Source organism: Bos javanicus, chromosome 6, assembly GCF_032452875.1.
Source record: "Bos javanicus breed banteng chromosome 6, ARS-OSU_banteng_1.0, whole genome shotgun sequence".
NCBI lineage: Eukaryota > Metazoa > Chordata > Mammalia > Artiodactyla > Bovidae > Bos > Bos javanicus.
This window is the reverse complement of record NC_083873.1, coordinates 20,448,378-20,471,622: the sequence shown is the minus strand read 5'-3', so window position 1 is coordinate 20,471,622 and position 23,245 is coordinate 20,448,378. Positions and strand designations below refer to the sequence as shown.

Below are 23,245 nucleotides of genomic sequence, written 5' to 3'. Positions count from 1 at the left end.
GCCATGAAGTGATGGGACCGGATGCCATTGTCTTTGCTTTCTGAATGTTGAATTTTAAGCCAGCTTTTTCACTTTTCTCTTTCATTTTCATCAAGAGGCCCTTCAGTTCCTCTTTGCTTTCTCCCATAAGGGGGTGTCATCTGCATATCTGAGGTCACTGATATTTCTCCTGGCAATTCCAACTTGTGCTTCATCCAACCTGACATTTTGCACAATGTACTCTGCATAGAAGTTAAATAAGCAGGGTGAAAATATACAGCCTTGATGTACTCCTTTCCCAATTTGGAACCAGTCCATTGTTCCATGCCTGGTTCCATTGCTTCTTGACCTGCATATAGATTTCTCAGAAGACAGATAAGGTGATCTGGTATTTCCATCTCTTTAAGAATTTTCCACAGTTTGTTGTGATCCACATAGTAAAAGGCTTTGGCATCATCAATAAAGCAGAAATAGATGTTTTTCTGTAATTCTCTTGCTTTTTCTGTGATCCAACAGATGCTGGCAATTTGATTTCTAAAACCAGCTTGAACATCTGGAAGTTCTCGGTTCATGTACTATTGAAGCCTCACTTGGAGAATTTTGAGCATTACTTTGCTAGTGTGTGAGATGAGTGCAATTGTGCAGTAGTTTGAACATTCTTTGGCATTGCCTTTCTTTGGGATTGGAATGAAAACTGACCTTTTCCGGTCCTGTGGCCAATGCTGAGTTTTCCAAATTTTCTGGCATATTGAGTGTAGCACTTTAACAGCAGCATCTTTTAGGACTTGAAATAGCTCAGCTGGAATTCCATCACCTCCACTAGCTTTGCTCATAGTGATGCTTCCTTAGGCCCACTTGACTTCACATTCCAGGATGTCTGGCTCTAGGTGAGTGATCACGCCATTGTGGTTATCTGGGTCATGAAGATCTCTCTTGTACAGTTCTTCTACGTATTCTTGCCACCTCTTCTTAATATCTTCTGCTTCTGTTGGGTCCATACTGTTTCTGTCTTTTATTGTGCCCATCTTTGCATGAAATGTTCCCTTGGTACCTCTAATTTTCTTGAAGAGATCTCTAGTCTTTCCCATTCTATTGTTTTCCTCTATATCTTTGCACTGATTGCTAAGGAAGGTTTTCTTATCTCTCTCCTTGCTATTCTTTGGAACTCTGCATTCAGATGGGTATATCTTCCTTTGCATCTTTTCTTTTCTCAGCTATTTGTAAGGCCTTCTCAGCCAACCATTTTGCCTTTTTGCATTTCTTTTTCTTGGAGATGATCTTGATTACTGCCTCCTGTATAATGTGACGAACCTCCATCCATAGTTCTTCAGGCACTCTATCAGATCTAATCCCTTGAATCTGTCACTTCCACTGTATAATCATAAGGGATATGAAATAGATCATACCTCAATGGTTAGTGGCTTTCCCTACTTTCTTCAATTTAAGTCTAAATTTGGCCCTGGTGGCTCAGATGGTAAAGCGTCTGCCTACAGTGCGGGAGACCTGGGTTTGATCCCTGGGTCAGGAAGATCCTCTGGAGTAGGAAATGGCAACCCACTCTAGTACTCTTGCCTGGAAAATCTCATGGACAGAGGAGTGTAGTAGGCTACAGTCCATGGGGTCACAAAGAGTCGGACACAACTGAGCGACTTCACTTCACTTCACTTCATAGTCCATGGAGTTGCAAAGAGTCAGACACAACTTAGTGACTAAACAACAACAACAGTACTAGCTTATCTGTTTTGACAGGGCTTGGAAGAATATGTGTGGGAAAGGATTGTGAGGGTTAAGATGGGCAGGCAGTGTATTAATCTGAATAAGGGAGATTTGTTGACATTGAAGTACTCTTCCATGACTCAGGATTTAATATCTTGGCAAGAACACAGGAACCCAGTTCTAACACAGAACTGGGATGCCTTCTTGAAGCTTAGTCACAATTATGGCCTATAAGGGTAGAGATAATGGAACTGCCTTGGCAGAGTACTATAAAAGGATTTAGAAGGCTCAGGAAAGAGTGAAAGAAAACACCCTAACCTTGTTCTGCAGGACAGCCCAGAGGATATACCCTTTACTAAGATAGCAAAGAATCAAATTTTTGTAGGATTCTCTCATATCTTTGAGAATTTCAGGGCTAATTCTTCTCTGTATGCCTGTGTAGATAGTAGGAATTAATGCCACAGTAGTGCATTTCCATTTTGCTGATGGGGATGATAGAATTCCAAAAAATCAGAGACCCAGTTGTTGCAGTTAATAGTCAGAAGCAAGGTAAAAGTGATTACCATCAGTTCAGTTCAGTCACTCAATCATGTCTGACTCTTTGTGGCCCTGTGGACTGCAGCACGCCAGGCCTCCCTGTCCATCACCAACTCCTGGAGTTTACTCAAACTCATATCCTTTGAGTTGGAGATGCCATCCAACCATCTCATCCTCTGTCGTCCCCTTCTCCTCCTGCCTTCAATCTTTCCCAGCATCAGGGTCTTTTAAAATGAGTCTGCTCTTTGCATCAGGTAGCCAAAGTATTGGAGCTTCAGCTCAGCATCAGTCTTTCCAATGAATATTCAGGACTGATCTCCTTTAGGATGGATTACCATAATAGGCATCAAATCCATAATGGCAATCAAGAGTACCTTGACCATGGTGTTTCTGGGAATGACACAGATGGCCGTCTGCCTACAGAAAAAAATCAAGGGCTGGTGAGCAGATAACTGATGTCAGCCTCCACACTGGAAAATCACAATATACTCAGCTGATTTTCACCAAGGGTCCCAAGAAAATTCAATAGGGAAAGAGCAGTCTTTTTAGCAATAGTGCTGGGACAACTGATGATCCACATGTAACAAAATGGATTTGGATCCTTTCCTCACACCATACATAAAAATTAACTCAAAATTGGTTGTAAATCTAAAGAGCTCAACTATAAAATGCTTATTAAAAAACACAAGTGGATCTTCATGACCTTGGGTAAGGCAACTTCTTAGAGATGACATGCATGTGATAAGAGAATGCAAGTGATAAGAGGAAAAAAATAATAAATTCAACTTTATTTTTAAAACTTTTGTTTTTCAAATGTCACCATCAAGAAAATGATAAGACAATTTTGACTGTTAATTTTATGTTCCAATTTCGCTAGGGTATGGTGCTCTGTTATTTGGTCAAACACCAATCTACATGTTGCTGTGAGAGCATTTTTTAGATGTAATTGATATTTAAATCAGTAGACTTTGAACACATTACTCTCCATAATGTATATGAGTCTTATCCAGTCAGTTAAAGACCTTAAGAGAAAAAACTGAGTTCCCTGGAAAAGGAAATATTCTGCCTCCAGACTTGCCTTCATACAGCAACATATGAAAGACTACAACATCAACTCCTACCAGAATCTTCAGCCTGCCAACCTGCCTACAGATTTCAGACTTGCCCCCACAATATGTGAACCAATTCCTTAAAATATCTCTTCTCTGTATCTAGATATATATATTTTTCTCAATATATGTATTATTTCCCTGGGGAACCATGACTAATACAATAACCTACAGAATAGAAAAAATTTGCATATTATGTATCTGATAAGAGACTACTTTTATCTAGAATGTATTTGAAAACACAGTTCAGTAGTAAAGAAAAAAATAACCAAATTTTGAAATGAATAAAAGTTTTTACATAGACATTTCTTCATGAAATATACATGAATGGCCATTCGTGAAATGATGCATATTATCTCTAGTCATTAGGAAAATGCAAACCAAAACCACAATAAAATATCATTTCACATTTACTAGGATCTAAAATCAAGATGTAAGACAATATCAAATATTGGCAAGAATGTGGAGAAGTCATAACCCTCATACATTGTTGTGGGAATGTAAAATGATATAACTACTTTGGAAAACAATTTGGGAGTTAACTGTTTAATGTCAAAATAGAGTTACTACATAATTCACTCCTACATATGGATCCATATAAAATGAAAATACATGCCCACATAAATATTTCTGAAGTATTATTCATACTAGCTAGGAATGCAAACAATTCAAATGTCCATCACCTAGTAACTGGATAAACAGTATGTAGCATACAATAGAATATTATTTGGCAAAAAAAGAGAAATGAAATTCTGATATATGCTGTTAATACAATTTTGATGACCCTTGAACACATTGTGCTAAATGAAAGAAGCCAGTAACATCAGATCAAATATTGCATGATTCCACTTACATAAAATGCCCATAATGGTCAAATCTATAGAGACAGAATGTCAATGACTCGTTGCCTAAGACTGTGTAAGGCAGTGGAAAGAGGAATGTAAGGAATGGTAAATGAATGTTGATGGGGATCGAGGGTCTCTTGCAATAGTGAAACTGTTCTAAAATTAACATATAGTGATGTAACACAACTCTTTAACTATACAAAAAAAAAAAAAAAACTCTTGAATTATACACTTAAATGGGTAAATTTTGTGGTACATAAATTACAGCTCAATAAAGCTATTTTTAAAAAAAGAAAATAAGAAAATAAATCCTTTATTGGCTTCCTTCATTTCTTATTTCATTTTTCCATTCTCTTTCCATGATTTCCTCTGCTTGTTTGTTTCCTCCCAAACAAACAACTGGCATTGCACACAAATCCCTTTTTTCACTGCATATTTTATGGGAAAATTAAAACAATAGTAGGCTTTGGATTTTAGAGTCATCATATACCACATCTGAGAATATTACTCTGACCCATATCACAGTACTGAAAAGGACTGAAAATTCTGAGAGGGCTCAGAGCAAGATCCAGTCTATGAAGCAAGCCTCCCCACTATTTAGGTCACAAGACCCAGAAGGCCCAGTGGTGATAAAGCTACATACCACAGTAGAGGATGCTTTATGGGGTCTCAGTAGGAGACAGCACAGAATCCTCTGGTTTGCAGCTACATCTTCCACAATAGAGACTGAATATCTCATTATGGCTAATCATGTGTTTACAACCAGATCTTCCCAATTTGAGCTGGATATTGTGAGAGCCACCAAATTTTGTAAGGTGGATGTTGATTGCACAGCTCCAATCAATCATATTGGATATAGTACGTTGGTGGAGTCAGGTCTCAACAGGCCTAGAGGATACAAGTAAATTACATGAATATGAGGCCATGATCACTGTATCAGTTACCCCTGATAACTGAGGGCCAGTTTTCAGGACTGGTGGACTCTTCTTCAACACACAACTATGTATATTGTCTATGGTGAGTCCTTCTTGTCATAAACAAAGGGAAATATTGGGCCTGTTCACAGTCGTTTCAATATGTTGACCTGAGACAAAAAGGTCTGCACTACACCAGAACTCCACTAATGGACAAAGCAGTCCCTAAAGAACAGAGAAAGGGAAATGCTGTTTGACAGAAATTTGATCAGTATTTTTAGTTGCCCACTGTTTGTAGAGGGACAAATGGCCTGAGTAAGGGTATATAAAGACAGTGAATTACTATCACCCAGAGGTAATAGAGTTCTTGGTACTATTACCAAGAAGTAATAGTAGTATTGACTCCTCACTATCACTGCTAATAATATGCTTGTAAAACTTGTGCTTTGATATCCTGTGGTCTTAGACTTTGTTGTATTTGAGGTCTTAATTCTGAAAGGGGTAGTAATATTTGGGAATTCTTCTACCAGGCAACATTGTAAGTATTCCACTGAATTTGAAACTGTAGTTCTTCATGTCAATGGGCCAACTGGCAAAGAAGAAAGTACTCTACTCAGAAGAACACTCAAACTTGATTCTCTTGAGGGGTTATAGCCGATACAAAATAGAGATAAAAAGGACTGCATCTGCAGCTTGCAGTGTTCACCATAGTCTACTATGGTGCTTCCATGCTTGGCAATGACTGTTTATTGGCAACTGGAGCAATCACACCACACAAGGGACTCAGGTCCTTTCATCCAACCAGGCAGGCAGCCTCAACCAGCCGGTGTTGGACTGTTGTTGTTCAGTCACTCAGTTGTGTCCAACTCTTTGTGACTCCATGGACTGCAGCAGGCCAGGCTTTCCTGTCCTTCACCATCTCCTGGAGTTTGTGCAAACTCATGTCCGTTGAGTCAATGATGCCATCCAACTATCTCATCCTCTGTCACCCTCTTCTCCTGCCCTCAATCTTTTCCAGCACCAGGTCTTTTCCAGTGAGTCAGCTCTTCCCATCAGGTGCCCAAAGTATTGGAGCTTCAACTTCAGCATCAGTCTTTCCAGTGAATATTCAGGGTTGATTTCCATTAGGATTGACTGGTGTGATCTTGCTGTCCATGGGACTGTCAAAAGTCTTCTCCAGCACCACAGTTTGAAAGCATCAATTCTTCAGCACTCAACCTTCCTTATGGTCCAAATTTCACAAGGGTTAAAAATCTAGTGTCAGGAGTAGAAGAGGCAGAAGATAAAAATCAATGACAGTCTGAGGACCACTGAAACAACACAGATTATAGCTTATACTACTGATTCATCTGAGCATCTTCCTGCCTTCTGTTCCAGGGCTTTCTCTAGCACAACAGGAAGTCCCATGGCTAACAGAACTTCAGTGCGGCTCATACTTCTTGAGGCTTTCTTCACCTCCTTTCATCCAATTGTAGGAACTACATCCAGTTGTCTCTACTTCCCAAGAGTCTGTTGAACCTATCATTTGAACTGTCTCCTCTGGTCGCCCTGACTGCAGTCTTACTAATTTCAAATCTTCTCTAATATCAAGACAGGCTTTTAAAAAGCAAGTTATGTTTCTGCCCTTTAAGTCTTTCAATGGCTTCATGTCACCTACAAGTTAAAGGACTAAATTCCTTAGCCAGGTATATAAGGCCCTGGATGGTATTTCTCTGCTTACTTCTCAAGTCTGATTTCCTATCATTTTTTTAATCCTCAGCCTTTTCACTCTCCAGAAATATCAAGTAGCTGAAGCTTCCAGATACCTTGTAATAGGCATTTACTATCCATTCTCCCTCTGGAAAACATATTCTAAGTTATCTCTGGGTGACCAGCATTTCTCCCTTTTCCAGAGTGCGTGCTTGCAATTGGACCACAGTTATTGTCCCAGGAATGGGCACTACTTGATCAGAACCAGTGAATCATAATGAGATTTTTTTTTTTCAGGAATCCTACAGAAGAAAACATTCCCATTGAAAGAAAACTTTCCTATGAAATGTAAACCCATGAATTATGTGAGCTCTGCATCTGTGGAGGCCACCTGGAGACCATGGGGGAGAGCCATGAGAATAAAGCCAACACAGTGGACGCAAAGCAAATAATAGAGCAAAAAGAACTGGATACCAGCTACCTCATTGAGACCTTATATACTGCCAAAATAGAAGTTAGATCTACTCTACATTGCTCACGTGTATGAACCAGGGCCTTCCATTTTTAGCTTAACTTAGATGGATTCTCTAGGCCCTCCTGTGCCCGCGCAGCCATGGCTCCTTGGACATGGGGTTGGACCTCCCAGCCGCCGCCCCTGACCTCGGGCTTGGGGGCATGGGGTAGCTTCTCCCAGCTGCTGCCCCTGACCTCGGACACAGGGTAACTCCTCTCGTCGCCGCCCCTGACCTCGGACGCGGGGTAGCTCACCTCGGAGTTCCTGCGCCGTCACAGTCTGGCACTCTCGGCCACTGCCCCTGACCATGGACGTGGGGTAACTCCTCTTGACCGCTGCCCTTCGGGCATGGGGTCCTCCCAGCTTCTTGCCCCTGACCTCGGGTGTGGGGTGGCTCCTCTCGGCCGTGCTTAATGCACCAGAGGAGCTATCCCATGTTGAAGCTCAGGAAGAGCAGCGGTGAGGAGATACCCCTCGTCCAAGGTAAGGAGAAGCAGCTGCGCTTTGCTAGAGCAGCTGTGAAGAGATACCCCACGCCCAAGGTAAGATAAACCCAAGTAAGATGGTAGGTGTTGCAAGAGGGCATCAGAGGGCAGACACACTGAAACCATACTCACAGAAAACTAGTCAATCTAATCACACTAGGACCACAGCCTTGTCTAACTCAATGAAACTAAGCCATGCCCGTGGGACAACCCAAGACGGGCGGGTCATGGTGGAGAGCTCTGACAGAATGTGGTCCACTGGAGAAGGGAATGGCAAACCACTTCAGTATTCTTGCCTTGAGAACCCCATGAACAGTATGAAAAGGCAAAATGATAGGATACTGAAAGAGGAAATCCCCAGGTCAGTAGGTGCCCAATATGTTACTGGAGATTAGTGGAGAAATAACTCCAGAAAGAATGAAGGGTTGGAGCCAAAGCAAAAAGAATATGAGCTGTGGATGTGACTGGAAATAGAAGCAAGGTCCAATGCTATAAAGAGCAATATTGCATAGGAACCTGGAATGTCAAGTCCATGAATCAAGGCAAATTGGAAGTGGTCAAACAAGAGATGGCAAGAGTGAACGTCGACATTCTAGGAATCAGTGAACTAAAATGGACTGGAATCGGTGAATTTAACTCAGATGACCATTATATCTACTACTGCGGGCAGGAATCCCTCAGAAGAAATGGAGTAGCCATCATGGTCAACAAAAGAGTCCAAAATGCAGTACTTGGATGCAATCTCAAAAACGACAGAATGATCTCTCTTCATTTCTAAGCCAAACCATTCATTATCACAGTAAGCCAAGTCTGTGCCCCAACCAGTAACGCTGAAGAAGCTGAAGTTGAACGGTTCTATGAAGACCTACAAGACCTTTTAGAACTAACACCCAAAAAAGATGTCCTTATCTTTATAGGGGACCGGAATGCAAAAGTAGGAAGTCAAGAAATACCTGGAGTAACAGGCAAATTTGGCCTTGGAATACGGAATGAAGCAGGGCAAAGACTAATAGAGTTTTGCCAAGAAAGTGCACTGGTCATAACAAACACCCTCTTCCAACAACACAAGAGAAGACTCTACACAGGGACATCACCAGATGGTCAACACCAAAATCAGGTTGATTAAATTCTTTGCAGCAAGAGATGGAGAAGCACTATACAGTCAACAAAAACAAGACCAGGAGCTGACTGTGGCTCACATCATGAATTCCTTATTGCCAAATTCAGACTTAAATTGAAGAAAGTAGGAAAAACCACTAGACCATTCAGGTATGACCTAAATCAAATGCCTTATGATTATACAGTGGAAGTGAGAAATAAATTTAAGGGTCTAGATCTGATAGATAGACTGCCTAAAGAACTATGGACTGAGGTTCGTGACCTTGTACAGGAGACAGGGATCAAGACCATCCCCATGAAAAAGAAATGCAAAAAAGCAAAATGGCTGTCTGGGAAGGCCTTACAAATAGCTGTGAAAAGAAGAGAAGTGAAAAGCAAAGGAGAAAAGGAAAGATATAAGCATCTGAATGCAGAGTTCCAAAGAATAGCAAGAAGAGATAAGAAAGCCTTCTTCAACGATCAATGCAAAGAAATAGAGGAAAACAACAGAATGGGAAAGACTAAAGATCTCTTCAAGAAAATTAGAGATACCAAGGGAACATTTCATGCAAAGATGGGCTCAATAAAGGACAGAAATGGTATGGACCTAACAGAAGCAGAAGATATTAAGAAGAGGTGGCAAGAATACACAGAAGAACTATACAAAAAAGATCTTCACGACCCAGATAATCACGATGGTGTGATCACTGACCTAGAGCCAGACATCCTGGAATGTGAAGTCAAATGGGCCTTAGAAAGCATCACTACGAACAAAGCTAGCGGAGGTGATTGCATTCCAGTTGAGCTATTTGAAATCCTGTAAGATGATGCTGTGAAAGTGCTGCACTCAATATGCCAGCACATTTGGAAAACTCAGCAGTGGCCACAGGACTGGAAAAGGTCAGTTTTCATTCCAATCCCAAAGAAACGCAATGCCAAAGAATGTTCAAACTACTGCACAATTGCACTCATCTCAGACGCTAGTAAAGTAATGCTCAAAATTCTCCAAGCCAGGCTTCAGCAATATGTGAACCGTGAACTTCCTGATGTTCAAGCTGGTCTTAGAAAAGGCAGAGGAACCAGAGATCAAATTGCCAACATCCGCTGGATCATGGAAAAAGGAAGAGAGTTCCAGAAAAACATCTATTTCTGCTTTATTGACTATGCCAAAGCCTTTGACTGTGTGGATCACAATAAACTGTGGAAAATTCTGAAAGAGATGGGAATACCAGACCACCTGACCTGCCTCTTGAGAAATTTGTATGCAGGTCAGGAAGCAACAGTTAGAACTGGACATGGAACAACAGACTGGTTCCAAATAGGAAAAGGAGTACATCAAGGCTGTATATTGTCACCCTGCTTATTTAACTTCTATGCAGACTACATCATGAGAAATGCTGGACTGGAAGAAACACAAGCTGGAATAAAGATTGCCAAGGGAAATATCAATAACCTCAGATATGCAAATGACACTACGCTTATGGCAGAAAATGAAGAGGAACTAAAAAGCCTCTTGATGAAAGTGAAAGTGGAGAGTGAAAAAGTTGGCTTAAAACTCAACATTCAGAAAACGAAGATCATGGCTTCTGGTCCCATCACTTCATGGCAGATAGACGGGGAAACAGTGGAAGCAGTGTCAGACTTTATTTTTGGGGGCTCCAAAATCACTGCAGATGGTGACTGCAGCCATGAAATTAAAATACGCTTACTCCTTGGAAGGAAAGTTATGACCAACCTAGACAGCATATTCAAAAGCAAAGACATTACTTTGCCAACAAAGGTCCGTCTAGTCAAGGCTATGGTTTTTCCTGTGGTCATGTATGGATGTGAGAGTTGGACTGTGAAGAAGGCTGAGCGCTGAAGAATTGATGTTTTTGAACTGTGGTGTTGGAGAAGACTCTTGAGAGTCCCTTGGACTGCAAGGAGATCCAACCAGTCCATTCTGAAGGAGATCAGCCCTGGGATTTCTTTGGAAGGAATGATGCTAAAGCTGAAACTCCAGTACTTTGGCCACCTCATGTGAAGAGTTGACTCACTGGGAAAGACTCCAGTGCTGGGAGGGATTGGGGGCAGGAGGAGAAGAAGCCGACAGAGGATGATATGGCTGGATGGCATCACTGGCTCGATGGACATGAGTCTGTGTGAACTCCGGGAGTTGGTGATGGACAGGGAGGCCTGGCGTGCTGCGATTCATGGGGTCGCAAAGAGTCGGACACGACTGAGCAATTGAACTGAACTCAACTTAGTTCGATTCTGATTTTTTTGGTTTTGTCCATTAAATTTGTCCTAACTGATATAAAATTCTCCAAGCCAGGCTTCAGCAATAAGTGAACCATGAACTTCCAGATATTCAAGCTGGTTTTAGAAAAGGCAGAGGAACCAGAGATCAAATTGCCAACATCTGTTGGATCATCGAAAAAGCAAGAGAGTTCCAGAAAAACATCTATTTCTGCATTATTGACTATGCCAAAGCCTTTGACTGTGTGGATCACAATAAACTGTGCAAAATTCTGAAAGAGATGGCAATACCAGACCACCTGACCTGCCTCTTGAGAAATCTGTATGCAGGTCAGGAAGCAACAGTTAGAACTGGATGTGGAACAACAGACTGGTTCCAAACAGGAAAAGGAGTACGTCAAGGCTGTATATTGTCACCCTGCTTATTTAACTTATATTCAGAGTACATCATGCGAAATGACAGGCTGAAAGAAGCACAAGCTGTAATCAAAATTGCCAGGAGAAATATCAATAACCTCAGATATGCAGATGACACCACGCTTATGGCAGAAAGTGAAGAACTAAAGAGGCTCTTGATGAAAATGAAAGAGGAGAGTGAAAAAGTTGGCTTAAAGCTCAACATCCAGAAAACTAAGATCATGGCATCCAGTCCCATCACTTCATGGTAAATAGATGGAACAGTGGAAACAGTGGCTGACTTTATTTTGGGGGGCTCCAAAATCACTGCAGATGGTGATTGCAGCCATGAAATTAAAAGACGTTTATTCCTTGGAAGGAAAGCTATAACCAACCTAGAGAGCATATTAAAAAGCAGAGACATTACTTTGTCAACAAAGGTCCATCTATTCAAGGCTATGGTTTTTCCAATAGTCCTGTATGGATGTGAGAGTTGGAGTCTAAAGAAAGCTGAGCACTGAAGAATCGATGCTTTTGAACTGTGGTGTTGGAGAAGACTCTTGAGAGTCCCTTGGACTGCAAGGAGATCCAACCAGTCCATCCTAAAGGAGATCAGTCCTGAGTGTTCATTGGAAGGACTGATGTTGAAGCTGAAACTCCAATAATTTGGCCACCCGATGCACAGAGCTGACTCATTTGAAAAGACCCTGATGCTGGGAAAGATTGAAGTTGGGAGGAGGAGGGGATGACAGAGGATGAGATGGTTGGATGGCATCACCAACTCTATGGAGATGAGTTTGAATAAACTCTGGGAGTTGGTGATGGACAGGGAGGCCTGGCGTGCTACAGTCCATGGAGTCACAAGATTCGGACTCGACTGAGCGACTGAACTGAACTGAACTGAACTGATATACATATTCTGTTTCATGTTTCTGTATACTTGTGCATGTATAAATGCCTAAATGCCTTATTTAAATACTTTGGTTAAATGTTATCTTCCTTGGAAGTTTTTCCTAATTATTCAGAATGTGTTTTTCACGTGGATCACTGTGTTTTCTCTGTACATAAATACAGAGAAATTTGTATTTATGTATTTGAATTTGTCCCCATATACTATATGCATAGCTAATGTGTAGGTCTCTTCCACTAGACTATTATTAATTCTATTTGTTTCTTGAAAGAGAATTTTGCTTTCAACTAGCCCAATGACAGGCACATAGCAAATACTTACATTTATATATTGTGGTGGTTTAGTCACTAAGCCGTGTCTCTTTGCGACCCCATGGACTATAGCCTGCCACGTTCATTTATGGAATTTTCCAGGCAAGAATATGGAATTGAGTTGCCATCTCCTTCTCCAGGGGATCTTCCCAACCCAGGGATTGAACTCGGTTCTCTTGCATTCCAGGCGGATTCCTTACTGACTGAGCAAACCAAAGAAACCCACATTTATATATTGTTGCATATCACAACTTCCCCAAAATCACTGACTTAAAGCAATCAAGATTAATAATTTCTCTTTATTCTGGGTTTTGAACCCAGAATTTTGAACCCTGAAAAACCATTCTGGGCTGGTTCTTCTGCTTCGTGTAGTGTCATCTGGGGCATAAGGACAACTGAAAAATACCAAATGGCTTCATTCACATGGCTGTCACTTTACAACCAGGAACTCAGCTGGGATTGTCAGCCAGAGCTCTTGGTTCTCCTTCACATGGACCTCTCCTCTCCAGGGGACTGCTTGGGCTTCCTCACAGCATGGTGTCTGTGTTCCAAGCAACAAAAGCAGCAACGGAAGATATTTTTAAAATTTTATTTATAACTAAACTTGACTTATAATATTCTATTAATTTTAGGTATACAGCTTCAAAGTCTTTTCCATTATAGATTATTATAAGATACTGAATATAGTTCCCTGTGTTATACAGTAAATCCTTGTTGTTTATCTATTTTATATACAGTGCTGTGTATCTGTTACTTCAATACTTTCAATTTATCCCTCCCCCTAACCTTTCCACTGTGGTAACTAAGTTTGTTGTCTATATCTGTGAGTCTGTTTCTGTCTAGTAAATAAGTTGACTTGTGTTCTTTTTTTAGATTTCACATAGAAGGGATATCATATTTGCCTTTCTCTGCCTGATTTACTTTACTTAGCATGATAATCTTTAGGTCCATTCATGTTGCTCCAAATGGCAGTATTTCATTCATATGTATGCACATCCACAATAGAATATATATATATATATATATATATATATTATACACACACACACACACACCCTCCACATCTTCTTTATCCACTTATCTTTTGATGGATATTTGGGTTGTTTCCATGTCTTGGCTATTCTGAAGAGTAGCAACTGAAGATATTTTAAAGCCCAGGCTTGCAAGTTACACAGCGTCACTTCTATCAATACTGTTGAACAAAGCAGCCAATCAAAACTCAAGGGGAAGAGAAACAGATTCCACCTCTTGATGTATAAGTAGGAAGATTATATTGCAAAAGAGCATTTAATGTGGCAACTAGTGTTGCAGCCATCTCTGAAAACAAAGTAAAACCATCCACTGCAGCACTTAACAATCTCTGAAGGAACGAATGAGAAAATGAATGAACATACTATTGCCAGCCTTTACTCCTGTCACTCATCTCGTTCCACCACATTTGTGTTTAAAGTTTGATGGTGGCACGATTTCTCTTATTGGAATACTCTTTTCTTTCAGTAAGAATTTCTAGAATTTTCAGCTAGTAAGATCAAGATTTAGGTCAGTTTATATAATTTTTCTCTAATAGTCTCTTTGTGGGGGGAAAAAAAAAACCCTCTTTAAAGCCTGTGTTGCAGGAATGTATTGTGTGTGTGTGTGTGTATTTGCTTATTCTGTGTATTCAAGAGATCTAAAATGCTCTAATATTCTGACTCAAATTTTAAATTCCTGAGACTTTTTAAAATTGTATTTATTTATTTTTGGCTATGCTGAGTATTGTTGCATGGGCTTTTCTCTAGTTGCTGTGAGCAAGGGCTACTCTCTAGCTGAGAGAAGCACAGGCTTCTCACTGCAGTGGTTTCTCTTGTTGCAGAGCATGGGCTCTACGGCACACAGGCTTCAGTCTCTGTGGTACATGGGCTTAGCAGTTGCAGGTCCCAGGCTCTAGAGCACAAGCTCAGTAGTTTCTGTGTATGGGCTTAGCTATTCCATGTCATGTGTGATCTTCCCTCATGTGTGATCTTCCCAGATCAGGGATCAAACCCATGTCTCCTGCATTCGCATATGGACTCTTTACCACTGAGCCACCAGGGAAGTCCCTTAAACTCCTGAGTTTTAAGGCTTATGTCTGCTTTAATTACTTTATATAAAACACAGTCCAACAATACTTAATGACTGTGAGAAGGTGATAATTTGGCTTATAGCCAGATTCTTGAGTCTTTAAAAAATAAGGCAAAGGAGTTTATTACCCTACATCCAAGTCTATGCTACAAAACTCCATGAAGAATGTATAAATGACTGTTTAGCATAGATCAGCATTATATTTTTTCATGTACTATTATAAAACATATAAAGTGAAAATTTTCCATGTTTGAGGCTACATGAACATTGCTAAAGTCTCCACAAGACCCTTTTATCCAATGAGCTTCTTTTAAGACCAGATGGCCCCAGTCAGAGAGCTTTTGTTCAATTAGTCATTTCCTGAGGACACATCTCTATGGTTTGTCCTTTGCAGTATAATTCCTCTCATTCCCTTTCTATCCTTATTGAGTTTGATCTAACTTCTCTTTTGACTTGGGTGTTCAAGACATCATCACATATTTTTTGCTGTATATCTTTATAAATTATATGCTTTATTATATATAAAGCATATAATTTATGCATATATAATTTAAGCATATCTTTATTATATGCTTGGGTTTTTGCCACAGTCTCTTCCCACACTAGTTTCTACTTTGGTCCTGCTATTTTTTTGTTTCATTTAGTTTTGCCTCATAAACCAAGCCCTAAATACCAAAACAAATTCTCTGTTTTCAACATTCTTGAATCAGAAACAGTAAACTACATGAACCGTCACTTGCCCTGGAACCACCAAACCAAGCCCAATTTCTATGGCTAAATCTGTGGATACAACTATTTGGAGCTTGGCATATGTATTTTCACAATACCTATGGTTAGGTTCTGTGCATCACAAAATTTCTAATCAAACCATGACGTAGCTAAAAACCTACTATCCAAGAGTTGAGTTTTAAGTCTCAGATATATTTGAATCTTTGGCTCAGATGGTAAAGAATCTGCCTGCAATGTGGGAGACCCAGGTTCGATTCCTGGGTCAGGAAGATCCCCTGGAGAAGTGAATGGCAACCCACTCCAGTATTCTTGCCTGGAGAATTCCATGGACAGAGGAGCCTGGTGGGCTACTGTCCATGGGGTTGCAAAGAGATGGACACAACTGAAGCGACTTAGCAGGTATATTTGAATCTTCAGTTACTGAGAACTCTGAAGGTGGGAAACCAGAGGGATAACAGCTTGTATACTGACCCCAGAAAGTGGTTCTCATGACAGCAGCCACCTATGTACCATGCAGAGGCATTCAGAGAGCATGTTTTAAAAATAAGCTGGAATTTATTTTCCGAATACTGAAAATGACACATCTGTTCTTCATTTGCCCTGGTAGGTGAACTTAGGTAATCAGTGAAATGGTACTAGTTCTCTGCTTTAGAAATTTTGCAAAAACATCTTGTAAAATGTAAGGAACAAGGAGTTATTTTCTGTCATAGGCCTGTTCTACAGGGTGATCCATGTACTCTGTGTTTCTTAATCTTTCTTCCCACTTGAGATGCCATCAAGGTAATAATGTTGATACTGAGTATATGGACTTCTTGATGTGTCTGAAATCTAGCCAGAGGCTGACTCCAACTCCTCTTCACAGGCTGGCTGCTGGAAAAATGATATAGTATCTGGTGCTAACTAGCTAGTGAATAAAAGAAGGAAGGAAGAAGAACATTAAATTGCTAAATCAGAAACAAAAAAATGCCGGAACACCAGGAAATTAATTGAAGTCACCAATGTCAGGGAATAAATCTGATGCTGTCTCACCATCAGGATGCCAGCAGAGCCTTGATTCCTGTTCTTGGAAGAGCGGTGGGGAAATCAGTGCTGGCCCCAGCAGGGCTAGGTGGGAGTGACAGGTTAAGAAGTGTCTAGAAAGGCCTAAGGGGCTACGAGAGTTATTGGAACTTTCTCTGGGAATTTTCTAAAAATTAAAGTCATAAATCTCTTCATTAAGTTGTAAGTAGTTGGAAAATCTACTTTAAGCAAATCCATAAATATGAAGATTATCTCACTTGATACAAAGAGAGATTTTAAGTCAAATGCCAGGGATGAAATATATAATTTCTTAGGCATGAACCAAGAGTAAGTAGAGGAAGCCTTGTACTTTTAAATAAACACCCTCAGCAGGCTCAGACAGACACAGAATCTGCAGTCCCCAAAACATCTTCACTTGATAGAGAATAGTATATTACCTGTCTTTCATAAACACACAGAAGAAAGTTTCATAATAAAATGTGTTCCAAGATGCATTTGTAAATCAGTTGATTGGCATTGGAACATATATATATTTTTTAATACTAAATCCATAGTTCAGGTTCTTAGATGAATCCAAAAAAATTACTTAAAATCATGCAGTTGAAAATCCGGACCATTCAAATGTTGAGTACAATGACCCAAGTTCTTTGAGTCCTAAGCTAAGCGAGCACCAAAGATAGAGTCAGAGGAAAAGCAGTGTCCATAGTCGTCCAGGAAGATAGTTCCTATGGCAACAAACATATGTATGCATTTGCCATGCATACGTCAAGAATCTTCAAGACATATAGCATAATATTCCCTCTATCGAAATCCCAACTTGACCTAAGTTTCTTTCCATTTCATTTATCAATTAAAAAGTGTTTTCATTCCATTTTAAAATAAAACTGCTACACCATAAGAGGTTTCATTCACTTTTTCTATCTCAACCCATGTTTTTCTTTCTAAAACCAAAATATAGAGCTTTTATTCTGCCAGTAATTTTCCTCCATGTTCCAGGGACCCATGATAAGACCTGTAATATAATTTGTCACTCTTTAAGCATAAGAAACCATTAGCCTTTGTCTACCTCTTCCTCACAGAGGCTTTTATTGCTGTCTTCTTTCTCACTTATCCCTTGAGAAACAGTTCCTTCCAAATTGAAACTTACCAAAAACACTAGTTTTGCTCGACCCACAGTAAGACCTAACAGTACCAAAATGTATGAGTTTGGAACAGAGAAAGGTTTATTGTAGGGACCTGCACGGGGTGGCTCACGCCTGAAAAACCCCAAATTCCCCAAAGGCTTTCAGCAAATCCATTTCATAGGAAAGGTGAGGGAGGGCTGTGGTTGGTTGCTGCAAATTTCTTGGTGTCAGAGTCTTTGTTCTTAACATCATGGTCAGGTAATAATGTTCCTATAAATCTCTACCAAACAAATACTATTTTCTGTTCTGGAAAGAAAGGGCAAGGTTCCCAGGTACAACATTCACCCTCTGAGGTCTAGGCCCTGGCTAAGGGGAGGGGGTCCCTGCAAGGCCCAGTTACCCCACCCAGGAGTATTCCTCCAGCCCCGAGTCTGGGTCAGCCTGCCAGGGCTAACAAGGCAGATCTCAGTTGGAAGTTCCCTGAGGGCCAGGGCCCCATACCCTGCCCAACTGTCATCACTGAGGGAGCCAGGAGCCCAGGAGCCAAGTAGGCCTCAGGTTCCTCAGTCCTCCCAAACAGCAGGGCTGAAGCCTTACAGACAGTGTCCCATCGCACACTGCCACTTCCATTAGGTCCCAGAGGTGATGGGAAAGAGGCTCACGGCCACCTCAATGCTTCAGCTTGGCCAGTTGGTGGCCTTGGCAAGGGCTATGGAGCCCCGAAGGCTGGCCTGAGACCAGGTGAGCTGGAGAGCTCTCGGGAGAAAGCCGGTATCCACCTCTTCTTACCTCACTGCCTGAAGACTGCAACTCCACCAACCAAGACCGAACAGGCCTCTACCAACCGGTTGCTCATTGACCTCGGTTCCCCGGGGGAGGGGCCCACTGCAGGGTCGACCAATGACTGAGCAGAACCTCTAACCGCCGCCCTAACCTTCCAGTTAGTGGTCTCGTGGAAACAGTTGCCTGGTAATGGTGCTAAGGGCTGCACTCCGCCCTGCTCTTTTGTAAAACCACCAATCATTTGTATTTAGAGAACCGTTTATGTTTGTGTTCCCAGCCTTTGCCAGGGATACTAAACTCACATTTCAATGTTCTCCAACAATAAATCTCAATCAAAAATGCCCCTGCCTTACATGTTCCAGAATGACATATTCACCAGGCTCCTCTGTCCGTGGGATTTCCCAGGCAAGAATACCGGAGTGGGTTGCCATTTCCTTCTCCAGGGATCAAACTTGCATCTCCTGCATTAGCAGGTGGATTCTTTACCACTGACTGAGCCACCAGGGAAAGCATACAGCCACTACTTATAATTCCCTATTGAATTTATGATTGACATAATAAATTCTGGGATTCTGAATTAAGAATTAAGTCTGGGATTTTAAGTGTCTAGACCAAAAAAGAAGGTTCTATTTGTCATTCTCCCCTCCTATTGCCCTCTTTTCCTCTCTCTATTCAAGTCTTTTTTTCCAGAAAGTTGCTCAGCCACGCACTCTTCCAGAGCTTGATTCTTACACTTCATTTTTCAAGCAAGACATGCTACTGAGATAAGGTCTTGGCTGACTTACATTCTGGCCCAGCAGCTGTAATTACCTGCTGTGTAGACTGTCCCGCAGTACAGCAGGGGGAATTTTATTAGAAATGCCGGTGGGTTTTGTGTAAATAGTCATTCTAAGTCGTTAGTGACCATTCTCATTCCCAAGATTGCCATGAAAAATTACGTGTTAGCATCAAACCTAGCTCAGTGTAAGCTTTCAAGTTCCCAGCCAGTCTCAGGAGGCCCTACATCTCTTCCCTCTTGAGATATTCTTTGTCTGCTGGCCAACACATAGCCGAGAAGCAGGCAGACGGGTGTACAACCTCATGAAATTCAGCCCAGTTCTTCCAACTTTCTAAGTATCATTTCCTGCTTGCCTTGAATTAAGTGAGAGTTGTTGTGGTGTCATACAGTATTCACCAAGTACAGTATACTACAGTTCACCTTTCCAGAGGTGTCTGAAACATTCAAGACTTAAGTCATGTTACATTGACTCCAAGTGATAATTTAGTTCATACTTCATACTGTTGGCCAAAAATTCAATTTTCTATTGTCTACTTAGTTCCTGACTTTATTTCTAGTCTTAATAACTTTTTAAAAAATTATTTTATAGTAATAACTACTCTGACATTATCACTTTAATGAAAATGTTAAAATTAATTATAAATGCAAAGTTTTAGTTCACTAAAGTGTTATTTTCTATTTTTAAAAGGAGAATGTTCATTAGCCATAAATATCTGGTTTCTAGCAGATTCAAGTGACTTGGTTCTGCTTAAGACAAAAAGTTTCATCACCAGAGGTGATAGAACACAAATTACAGACAACAATCCTACTAATCCACATTGGCAAGAAAAAACAACAAAACAAATTAGTGTAACTCTAGATAAAATTCCTATTTCTTACCAAGGGTTTCACCAGCAATCCTCTTAGGATGAAAAGTTCAGCACACTTGTGATATTGGGGAAATCCCAATTTGAGGCAAAGGTAGTTTGGAGTAGCTATTGGCATCTCATTGAGTAACAATAATAAAGCATTCTACACATGTATGCCTGTTTCCATTTCAGTGGAAGAAATCAAGTGGCATCTGGGTTTGAAGCTCTTATGACTAGGAGAGGGAGTGTATCATAAGGGTTAGGTGTATAACCCCAGAAACATACTTGAATGAGTTTGCAGCCCATTCTACACAATCAGTGTATGTGCGAGCGTGCTAAGTTGTTTCAGACTTGTTCATCTCTTTGTGACCCTATGGACCGTTGACCCAGGAAACGAACTTACATCTCTTACATCTCTTGTACTGGGAGGTGGGTTCTTTACCATCAGCGCCACCTAGGAGGCCCAACACAATAAATAACATTAAACGAGTTACTCAAGGTCTTTGTGTCTCAGTTTTTGCATTTTTAAAATGGGGATGATGATAATAACCAAATTTTAGGGATATTATAAACATCTAGAACAGTACCTGGTCCAAAAAAAAAAATAAATTAACAAATGTTAAGTCCATGGCTATAGCTGTGAAAGCAAGACTATATTTTTATTTTTAAAGCTCTCAGTGGCTGCAGCTAATGAGGTTGTGACTAGCCCTCTTAACATTTCATTCACACATTTTCAGTAAACTGAATGCAATGAGAGCAAAAGAAATCATTCTGAACTGAGAATAGGGTTATAGTGACTGTCTTGGCCACCAACTGATGGTGATCATAAATGATTTGAGCTCTCTATTTCCTTATCTGAAGACTGAAGGGAGTAAAATTTATATCTCTAAGGTTCCTCTAGATCTTACAAAAGAGGCTGTACTTGACTATCTTGAAACAATTGGGATGCAATTTTTTAACAACCATTTTTCAACAGGTATGTTTCCATGCTTGCTTTTAGATGTTTTTCTTCTTTTAAACTTTAAATTGAAGGTCTGTGTTAACTGAAATAGGATTTCATGAATTTTGAACCAGAAATACAACAAAATGCATTTTTATACCAGAGTCAATAATAGCATATTATACTCTAAATGAAGATAATTTTTTAAAACATAAACTTCTAGTTTAGGGCAACTTGGAAAATAAGGACTTCAATTAAGAGCTATATAAAGGAAAGACAGAGAGATAAGAGAAAACAAGTGGAACTCTTAAAGGAGAATTTAAATTACACTTTTAGAAAGCATTTTTAAAATAGAGTCATCTTTGCAGGGAGCACATAGTCTTGAAGGGAGGTGCTAAAGAGTCAGAAAGAAGACAAATCAATTACAATCTTCAAAGATAGTATTATCTCAAGGAAACAGATGAGTGCCTCAAGAGAAAAGTTGGTTAAGAAAAAAACCTGATAAAAGAGAACAAAGGGATTTTCCAGATAAATAGAGGGATAATGAAAAGATATGTGGATCAGGAGGAAGATTCTTTTTTTAAGTTATAAAGCAATCGGGACAATAGGGGAAATTTGGATATGGACAACACATTAGTTAACAGTGTGGTGTCGATGATAATTTCTTCAGTGATAATAAGATTGTGGTTATGTAGGAGAATGTCTTATTAGAAGATATATGCTCAAGTATTTAAGGGTAAGTAAAGTGAAAAGATGCCACTTATTCTCAACTGGTTCAGGAGGGAAATGTTAAAGAAAAAGAAACAGTAATTGTGGCAAAATATTGGCAATCATGAACGTAGGTGAACAATCTGCAAGTGTTCATTGTATTTTTCTTGTAATTTGACTATAGGTTTGACATTTTTTTAAAAAAGAGTTCTCAAAATTAAAATAATTCACATATAACCTTTGAATAATGTTATTGTTTACCAAAAAAAAAAAATGAGCTTTCAGATGTATTTGACCCTTGTCCATTCTCCTCCTCCCCTATCAAAGGAGGAGTGTGTGAAAATGAATCAGTGGTTGCTGATTGGTTCACACATCAGAACACCAGGGGCTTTGGAGGTTAGCGCTCTCCTTGTAATTAGAGCCAGTTATTTTGTGGTATCTATTGGGTAACATCGAGAGAAAAAAAAATGGGAACCTCTAAATGTAAAGTCAGCCAGTGGTGAGAATAAAGCTAGCAAGGGGAATTTCTTCCCCTAAATTGAGGTGATGTAAAGTCTTGAGTGGATAAACAAGAAGGGATAACTCAATACTTAGAGCCATATGGCTCACATCTCTTGGAGAGGTATTAGTGGTGGAAAAGAAACTGATTTTGGTAGTCTATTGAGCCTCTTTTAATTATAAAAAATCAACTTGTCTAAAACTACAAAAGGTGAAAAAAATTTTAAAGGAACCCTTGAAAGGTGGAATTTTTCTTAATGAGAAAGCATTCTATCACCATTTTAAATTTAAAATTATAATGAACAATTCTAGCAAGGAGAAAAAGAAATGGTGTTCCCATACATTGCTGATTTCTGCATAAATTAGTGCAGCATTTTTTGTAAATAATTTCACAAGAATTGTCAAGAGTTAAAAAAATTCTTTTCCTATAATCATTTTTCACAATGTATCTTAACGAAGGAGAGAAAAGTAAGGGAGAAGGAGGTGAGGGAAGAAAAAATGAAAGAGGACAAGAAAGAAGTGAAAAAGAGAGGAAGAAAGGTGAGCTATATATAATAAGATGGTCATTGCAGATATCTACAAAAACAAAAAGAGAGGCTAAAAAGAGAGGAGGAAAAAGAAAGAAAATGCCCAGTAATGATGACATGTTTGCATAATGCACATCAACATTTGTTGTTGTCCTTCATTCACTGTCATGTCCAACATCAAACCCAAGTACATAAAATATTTTGCAAATGGTAAAACTATACATACATACTAGGTCTCTTCAGTCGTATTCAACTATTTGCAGTCCTATGGACTGTAGCCAGCCAGACTGTCCATGGGATTCTCCAGGCAAGAATACTGGAGTGGGTTGCCATTGCCTTCTCAAGGGGATCTTCCATACCCAGCGATCAAACCCGTGTGTTTTACATCTCCTGCTCTGGTAGGCAGGTCCTTTACCACTAGCACCATCTCGGAAGCCTGTAAGACCATA

At 40.0% G+C, this 23,245-nt stretch overlaps 1 long non-coding RNA gene across 1 annotated transcript; it reads right to left on the bottom strand.

The window, feature by feature from the left end:
- Window positions 1-2,991: 2,991 nt before the first annotated feature.
- On the bottom strand, window positions 2,992-18,786 carry LOC133249299 (uncharacterized). Its single transcript, XR_009736900.1, has 2 exons — window positions 18,504-18,786; window positions 2,992-6,354 (listed from the first exon to the last, which is right to left on the bottom strand). It is a non-coding gene; the product is annotated as an uncharacterized LOC133249299 (long non-coding RNA).
- Window positions 18,787-23,245: the final 4,459 nt, after the last annotated feature.